The 8,754-nt window shown below is 37.8% G+C and overlaps 1 protein-coding gene across 11 annotated transcripts in view; it reads right to left on the minus strand.

Annotated features, from left to right (window-relative positions):
• The window catches only part of ctnnd1 (catenin (cadherin-associated protein), delta 1), a 45,191-nt gene extending 39,511 nt beyond the window's left edge, over positions 1-5,680 (minus strand). For 2 of the 11 annotated variants that reach the window (XM_079812372.1, XM_079812371.1), the window contains exon 1: positions 5,299-5,639. The gene's annotated coding sequence lies outside the window, so the exon portion shown is untranslated. Of the gene's footprint in view, positions 1-5,298 lie in introns of all 11 variants that reach the window. The other 9 variants (XM_079812373.1, XM_079812381.1, XM_079812377.1 and 6 more) reach the window with 8 other exon arrangements.
• Positions 5,681-8,754: the final 3,074 nt, after the last annotated feature.

Below are 8,754 nucleotides of genomic sequence, written 5' to 3' on the forward strand. Positions count from 1 at the left end.
GGTCCAAAACTTTTTAAAAAATGTATACAATAAGATCATTAAGAGGAATCAAGAAAACATATAGGCCTATAGTATAAATAAAGGTGAATATCCATTTCATGCCAATTTTGATGTAACTACTTAACCATAATGACACAAGGAAGTGACACATTGCAAACTCAGACACTATAAAGTCCATAAAACAACTAGTGTTGTGTTATAGGCGTAATGTCTAGTGGATTGTGGTTGACAAAAAAAAATAATCTTTAGCCAAGTCCGAAACAGAAGGCAGCTGTCTTGCTGACTAGTCAATCAATGAATTCACAGACAGCGATTTTGTAGGATGGTATCAGGAATAAGGAAACTGGTCATCCAAATCACAAACTTAAAGGCTTCCTAGCAGACAGGATATTACACAAATATTGGACTTGAACATGGCCTTGATGCCTTCCAACCTACGGATGCTGCATTTTTCAAGTGTCGGAAACAGCCTGTGTGCATTACAAATAGGCCTCCACAGGACGCTACACCAACTGCAAGAGTTCTCGTCTTCCAAGGAGAAAACTGCCATGGGACGACTCTCTAAATAGACCTGACCTAGAACACCCTGAAACTTGGGCAAAAAAAAAAAAAAAAAAATCACATATAACATGATTTAACACCACAGGTACAATATATCTGCAGAGTTCAGTGTGCTGAACTATGCAACAAAAACCCAGCATCACTGGCACAAAAAAAAAACACCACCACATCTGGTCAAATGGCAGTCCAAATTAAGAAAGTGTGATTCATCGTGCACCAAAACCCCACCAACACTGCCCTGAGCTCTGGCGGGATTACAGAGAAAGTGCCCTGACACACATCATCAACGCATCATCAAAACCCCTTGATTCCAGAACTCCTACAGTATTAAACATAAGCCGGAGTAATTCATTTCTAATGGGATAGCAGAGGTATTAGACACCTAAGCCACTAAGCATCCAAAGTCTAAACACCTTGGGCTGAGATAGCACTTTATAGTGAGTATAACAGGACACATTAAGGACAAGTAAATAGATCATGCAGTATAACAGACTGCAGCTGCAGCAGGCAGTCAAATATGATCATCATATGCATGTGGGAGGCAATTCAGACAACAGCTGCTGACTTCTGCCCCAAATATGTGGATTATGGGAAGAAAAACAATAAGCTGACTATAATGTGCCTTTATATGGAGTGACTTTGAGACAAAGTCAATACAGGTGTCTCGGGTAGGAAAACACCTTTTAAAATGCACATACCAGTGTGAGAATTCCAATAATAGCATTTGTAGTACTATTTCACCAAACATCACGCATGCTTCTTGGTTCCTGCTGACTCAGGCAATGCTGAGCCTGAAATGTAAAGAGCAACACCATCAGCACTGGCCTGGCTCCAAACTAATGCTCAGTGAACTTTGGTACACAGGCAGCCAACTGATCTACGATCGGCCATGCGTTTTAACCCACTATAACTCGAAACACTAGCCACGGTCAGTACGTGTTAAAGTCTCTAAGCATTAGGGAAGCATCTACTGACCTTTTCTGCACGGACATGTTAATCAGTCATTACACAGTATAGCCTTTACTTCTCATTCAGACAGCTTGCAGTCACACCGCATAGACCAGGAAATGGGAGTGCCGGTGACGTAACACTTTTCAAACATCAACCGGAGAACGTTACTGCAGGTAAAAGGTAACAATCCATGGGCGGAGCGTCTTGTCTTTTCCTGTAATGACACTGCCTGGAATTTGAAAATCCAAAGTATAGTGCTGTAACCACTAAGGGAAAAGAGGATGTGCTTTTTTTAAACCATGGACTCCTTGCTTGGAAGGACTATTACTAGCACTTTTTCTCTCCACACAGCTCTTTCCTTTGCAAGAAATGCAATAAGTGCTAAAGCACTTTATCTAATTGGTTCAACAGACATAATTCATATATTGGAGTGGATCATTTATTAACAACTTTAATAAATGATCATCATATTAACAACTTATGAGTACATAATACTTCCATATACATTTGGAAGAATAACTTTCTTCATCTCCTATTCAACTTCTATAAAAAAAAAAAGTAAATCAAAACTAACAATCTCTCACAAACTGGGTTCGATGGCATCAACTAGTTTTCAAAAACAATTTTTTTGACAGTAATAAATAGACTGGATGGTTGGTTCTCTTCAAATATGTTTTCCAATAAGATAAGAGGTTCAAGTTAATTTTACACACCATCTATCCTGTCCGTTCTTTAATTGCTAAATAAGCTGCGTTGACAATATGTAAAGTTTCAATTAAAAGTTCCCCCAAAATGGAAAGTCATTGTTTAATACCCCTCATATTTCAAAACTTTGACTTTTTCTTCTGTGGAATAAATGATTGAGAAATGTCTCGTCTCTTGTCCACACAACAGAAGTCTATGTCACCAAAACTGTTTGGTAAACAAAAATCTTTAAAAAAAGAAAAAAGCACAAGAAAGAAAAGTCACGCAGGGTGAGTGAGTGAATGATAGAATTTAAATTGAGTGAGCTATCCCTTTAAGAAAAAAGATATGAGAGGCCATATATTGTGACTAGCCACTGTCCTAACAGTTGTGGGGCAGTCGTGGCCTAATGGTTAGAGAGTCAGACTGGAAACCCCCCAATCGCTCCCTGAGCTGCCCACTGCTCCGGGTGTGTGTATGCCCACGGTTTGCAGTATGTGTGTGTGTTCACTACTCGCTCCTCCTAAAGCGTGTTCACTAACTTAGATGGGTTAAATGTAGAGGAAAGTAACCATACACATCACTAACATGAAGTAAAGCATCTTACTGTTAGGGTTACTATATAATATATAAATAATAATATGAATTAAAAAAGTTAGCAATGTAATAAATTACAAAAGGTCGAATTTATTCTGTAAGATCTGTAACTTTAGCTAAACTTCATAGACAGATTTGTACACTTAGTGGCCAAGGTCCTGAAAGGTTCTTTTAGAGTTTCAAAACTTTTTTCAAAATTTAAAATAATAAATGATAATAATATCAACAACAAATGTGATTGAAGCCAAACAGAGACATATTTGCGCTTGAGCACAATGGGCCATCAGAGGCGTATACAATTCCGCTCTACAGCGCTCAAAGCGTCACATTTTTAATATTTCAGATTTTTTTTGACAACACTACATAGAAGTGGCCTAAATATATAAAAATTAAAATAAGACTGCAACCCGTGACATTCTATCCGGAGTTCACATCCTCAGACTCGGAATTATGCGTTTCTATGTCAACACCATCAACTGCAGATTAATCTGCAGCCGTCAGGTGGTACACGAGCTCTGTAAGTGGTTTAGGTTCATTATTATTGTATTGTTATGTGCTTTGAGACATGAGAATTTAACATTCGTGTCTGTTAATGGAGGTGTGACTTTAGAGAGCGCTCTGAAGGGAGGGTGGGATCTAGTGCTTTCAAAGCTAGCTTGCTATTGATACCCTCTCCGAAATTCCCTACCCTACCTTTAAACGTGCAAGGTCCAGGTTGTTCTTTACAGCTTTTTATTTAAAAAAAATAAAATTATATATATACTCTTTTTAAGTTACTTTACTGATATGTTTTTCAATTGGCGCACACATCATGTACAGATATGCAACGTTAACTGTATTTTTTTAATGCACGTCACTTAAGAAATGATTAAACAGTGTTTTTAATAACAGCGCTGTGTCCTTCCGCGCTTGAAAGACACACCCTGCATGGTGCTCACATTAGAGCCGGTCATTACAGCGGTCAAACTATTTGGTTACCCGTCATTGAGGAGTCGTCTTCAAAGACACACCTCCCCTCACAGCTTTTGAGAAATTCTTTAGTAGCCTAACGGTCAGGAGAATCAAGCCTCCTCGATGGGTGGGGGGCGTCTCATACCGGGCGAGTGTACACATGTACCGGCCTTCTCAGGTCATGGTAGACGAGTATCAAAAAAAATCCCAAACATTCCTGCTTTGAGGCTTTTTGCTCAGAGTCTGATAAGCATCATGAGCGGCACTGACTCACGCTGAGTTTCACATTTGACTCAATGGACATGAAGTTACGCACATCCACACAGTTTAACCTGCTGCTTCACGCGGGCTGTGTGTAAATGAGAGTCACTGTTAACACACACACTGAACCGCGCCTTTCCCATCCCCCACCTACACACACCCTTTCACTAAAATACTAACTCAACAGGTTTCCAAACTTTTTTTCGTAATGATTTTTGCATTTATCCGACGAGTTAACTGACTGAATTTCGCCCTCTTCTGGGAAAAAAAAACACTATTCGGAGTCAACCAGGTAAACCTGAGAAATAGTCGTTGCACCTGTGAGTGATGAGTCCAGGTACAGCAGTAAGTGCGAAAGTGATACTACATATTTGAGTACAAAACAGCCAATATGAATGAACCAATATACTCACTGTGCTACAAAATCACAATTTTAAACTCATACATTAATTCTCACTTGGAAATCTTTTTTTTTTGTATATAGTTTTTTAAGCCAGTAATTCATTAAGAGTCACAATCTAATGCATTAGATTTAACTACAAAATACACTGGCTAACTACATTTTGCAACTCGTGTTATCAAAAAACAATGATTTTGAAAACGGTCAGGTGACTTACGCAAAACCAGGTGTGTTAATGGGCCTTGACCTGTTTTACTTCACTGCAGTGAACACTTCACCCTCACTGCCATTTATTCACCCACAAATGCATTACTGTCCACATATAAAAAAAAATCATAAAGACAGCATCTACAATTAAATCTAAACACTGAGGAAAAGTCTCACTGAGGTGTAACTGTTATAAACTATTGTAATCGCCACATTAAAGATGAGGCACTGAAGCCAATTCGGGATTCGTTTGCTGAAGTGGTGGCTTTAACATTATCAAAATATTTACTCGCACACAAAGCAAGAGTTCTCAAAAAACAATAACTTTATCGGTTCTATTTATCCTGGATATCTGCAATAAGGTTGGATGAAAACACAACGAAACGCTGCGCAAGCAATGTTTCTTCCACGAAGCCTGCATTACAATAGAAGGAAAAGACTATGCACTCGATTTAAAAATCAACTTTAAGAAATTTCAGGGAAACAATCTTCCTCCGTCCCGATGAACCTCACGCTCGTGCCTTTTGGATTAGCACGACAGCTAACTCCACTAGCCTTGCTAACATGGAGAGCTGGCTAACTTTGTTCTACTCCACAATTAAGAGGCCAAACAGGGAAAACCAGAGAACAACAAAGAAAGCCAACAGAGAGATCAGAGCAAACAAAAGAGTTTCCATAGTGTCTACCTTTGTTTTTGGTTTCGTTAAAGTCCCGATGTGAGGTCGTGGCCTATCGAAACGGGCTTCTCTATGGCCAGTTTCAGATTTTCCAAGCGGTAGGAAGTGATTGTAATTCCAAACGTTTGCTGCTCTATATTTGGGCGTTTCAGCCCCACGCTACGCTAGACGCATCTGTCCTATTTTATTAGAGTTGGCTTTCTAACGCGTGGCCTGTAACGCGTTACCCCTGGATGAAACAAAACAAAGAAGAAACCTGAGATGAACAAATTTAAGCAGTCTTTTTTAAAAACCCACCAATCTATCTCGCTCCCCTTGTTCACTCCTCTCTTTGCTCGTCGTCCCACTGTGAAGCGTCTGACCCCTCCCCTGTGAAACAGGAGTTCAGCTCACCGACACCGCTTGGGCGGGGACACACACTTGTTTTAATATGCAAGCGAAAGAAAAACGTAATATTACACCGCAAAAACGGGTCTTTAAACTTAAACGCATTAACCCCGCTATTCGTTGTCGTGTGAATTGTGTGTCAGACACCTGCATTTTTTATATTATATGCCACGAAACAACGACTTTTCGCGGCAACTGATTGTTAGATTGATTGGAATCGAGTGAAGGGAATCCAAACAAAACGGAATAGTTTATGGGGAACAAAAAACAATAGTACATTTAAATAAAATAAAAACAACAACAATAAATAAACAACCTTGTGTACAAGGCTGTACTGTACCTTATTTTTTGTATTTTTGATTATCTTGATGGACCTTCACTTGTCACCACTGCACAGAACTGACATTGCATTCAAAACATATGAATTGTTAATGCCATGGTCCATCTAAGTCCATCATTTCTGTCTGTCGCTCAGAAGACTTCCTGAGGTGGATGTGTCACTTGAAGGTTTGAGAAACAGACTATTTTAGAATTACAGCATAATACTGGGTGTCTTGTTCAAGCAAAGAAGGGTTTTAAAGGCCAATGAAATATCTGTTGATACAAATTGTCTGTGTTTTGTCTCTCCTTTTAAACTTGAAATTGAAGTTCAAACGTTATAAATAATCAACTCATTTCCTATCAGCTTAAACCAGAATGAGTCATGATCAGTCTCTATGAGCCAATGAAGCATCAGTCATATCTGATCAGTCATCTGAGCCTTCCATTTAAACGTGGGAGATTACAGGAACACTGAGTTCCCCACCCAGGAAATCAAGATGATATTAAAACTCAGTTCAGTTGACACAACCAGTCAATATGGAGTTGAGTCAAAGTTAACCTGCAAGTATATATGGAGCACACATCATATAGCGCCTTATAGGTTCATAGGTCACTCCCTTGACTCTAGGGCACACACAAACTTTCAGCAGCTACAATGTAGAGAATTCCACAGTTGTCCATGTGATGTTGCTCATCAATCTCAGTTAAAGTTCACATGGCATATTGTTAGCCACTGGGCAGTTTGTTGCTAAAACTAGCCCTAACAAGTATGGGGAGCAATTTAATCACAAATCAAATGAGGCTATAGGATCACCACAACAGATAATATTCCATTTATCAGGCTTTATCAAATATTTAATAATAATGAATATGATGCAAAGTTGCTTAATTGCTATCTTTTGGTATTTTCTTTTTTCTTTTGGTTTACGCTTTTGGAAATTATTAATATATTTTGCATTATAAGGGGTATGTAACCCTAATCCACCTAAAACAAAAAAATATATTATTTTTATGTATTTTCTTTATTATGACACACTTCTACACTGAGACTAATTTCATGCATTATCCAGTTTTAGGCCCCAAAGTGGCCATTCAACATATACTACCGGTCAAAATATTTTTAAAAAGTCAGTATGATCATTATTTTTTTTGCTTTTGAAAGAATTGAATACTTTTATTCAGCAAGGATACCTTAAATTGGTTAAAAAAGAGAAACAAAGACATTTATGTTGTTACAAAATATTTCTATTTCAAATAAATGCTTTTCTTTTCATTAAAAAATCCTGAAAAAAGTCAGTTTCCACCACAAAAAAAAACACACAAAAAAACACACTATACTGTTTATAGCACTAACAATATGAAATGTTTCTTGAACAACAAATCAGAATATTAGAATGATTTCTGAATGATCATGTGACACTGAAGAGTGAAGTAATGATGCTGAAAATTCAGCTTTGCCATCACAGGAATATATCACATTTTAAAATATATTAAAATAGAAACCAGTTATGTAAAATTGTAATACATTTTTACAATATTTCCGTATACTGCATTTTTGATCATTTGCAGCAAAACAAATGCAGCATTGTGAGCATAAAATCTTACCCACCCCAAACTTTTGAACAGTAGTGACTAGTGAATGCCCATTTGGGTCAATTGTTTATTCTGTGCCTGCTTAGAATAGTTCCCGATGTTCTCTCAGAATGCCACCATTAAAGGTCAGAGTGGAATCCATGACCATTTCAAGGACTGATAAAAAATTTTAAAAAGTAAGCGACTTCTGGCAAGACAACAGAGACCTTATACTAGTTTGGAGCTCAAACAGATTTGTTTAACATTACGTGGGGAGTCTTCAACACAAATATGGAACCAGCTCTTCTGTATAAATTCAAAATGTGGCATATTTCACTCATAATGCAACATCCCTCAACATCATCAAATAGATTGTCACCAATGAGGAGCTAGAATCTAGGAGACTCGGATAAAAAAATATAAAAGGAAGCAACCATCTAACATTGTTCATATCTCAGGACAGAAATAGGTAGAGGATTCTGGCAGGGGACATATGCCATCTACACAACATGAATGCAAACTCAGCTGTAAGGAATTACACATTGTTTCTCAATGAGCTTACAAGAAGGGGACGCAGAGAGGTTAGGACCAGTTGCAGAATGATTATATCTGCCAAATGTGGCGATGTATGAAATAAGATAAAACTCCGCATGGTGCGCACAACAGATGACTCACGATGTTGAGCAGAGCAGGCGAGTCGTGAGAGGACTGGTTAGGGTTCTCTTGGCTCCATCTAGTGTCCATCAGAGGATACTACAGATGCACCTCTCACTGAACCTTCACGAATGATCTGATCGTAAAATGTTTATTTTTACTATATTATATAAATTTTTTTCTGGTCTGCTCTTCCCAAACTCAGATGAGAGGTAAGTTACATTGAGAAAGTCTAACAATTTTACTATGATGTTAAAAAAAATATTGGCCAATGGTTGTTAAAATCTTTGACATTTTTCCAGATTTTGACCAATGACTGTTTAGCCTTAACAGTGCATGTGCTTTTTGGACGATTCTATAATACTTACACTTTTTGTTTCAGTATTATAGTGTTTTTTATATTATATTATAGTTGTTTTTTTTTATCAAGTATGTTTGGAGTATCACTTATTGTGTTATGTCTGTTTCCAGTTTAGTGTCATGCTTCTGTGCATGACAGAAGCATGTTTATTTATTTTATTTACATACTTT

Source organism: Gobio gobio, assembly GCF_949357685.1.
Source record: "Gobio gobio genome assembly, chromosome: 3".
In the NCBI taxonomy this organism is placed as follows: domain Eukaryota; kingdom Metazoa; phylum Chordata; class Actinopteri; order Cypriniformes; family Gobionidae; genus Gobio; species Gobio gobio.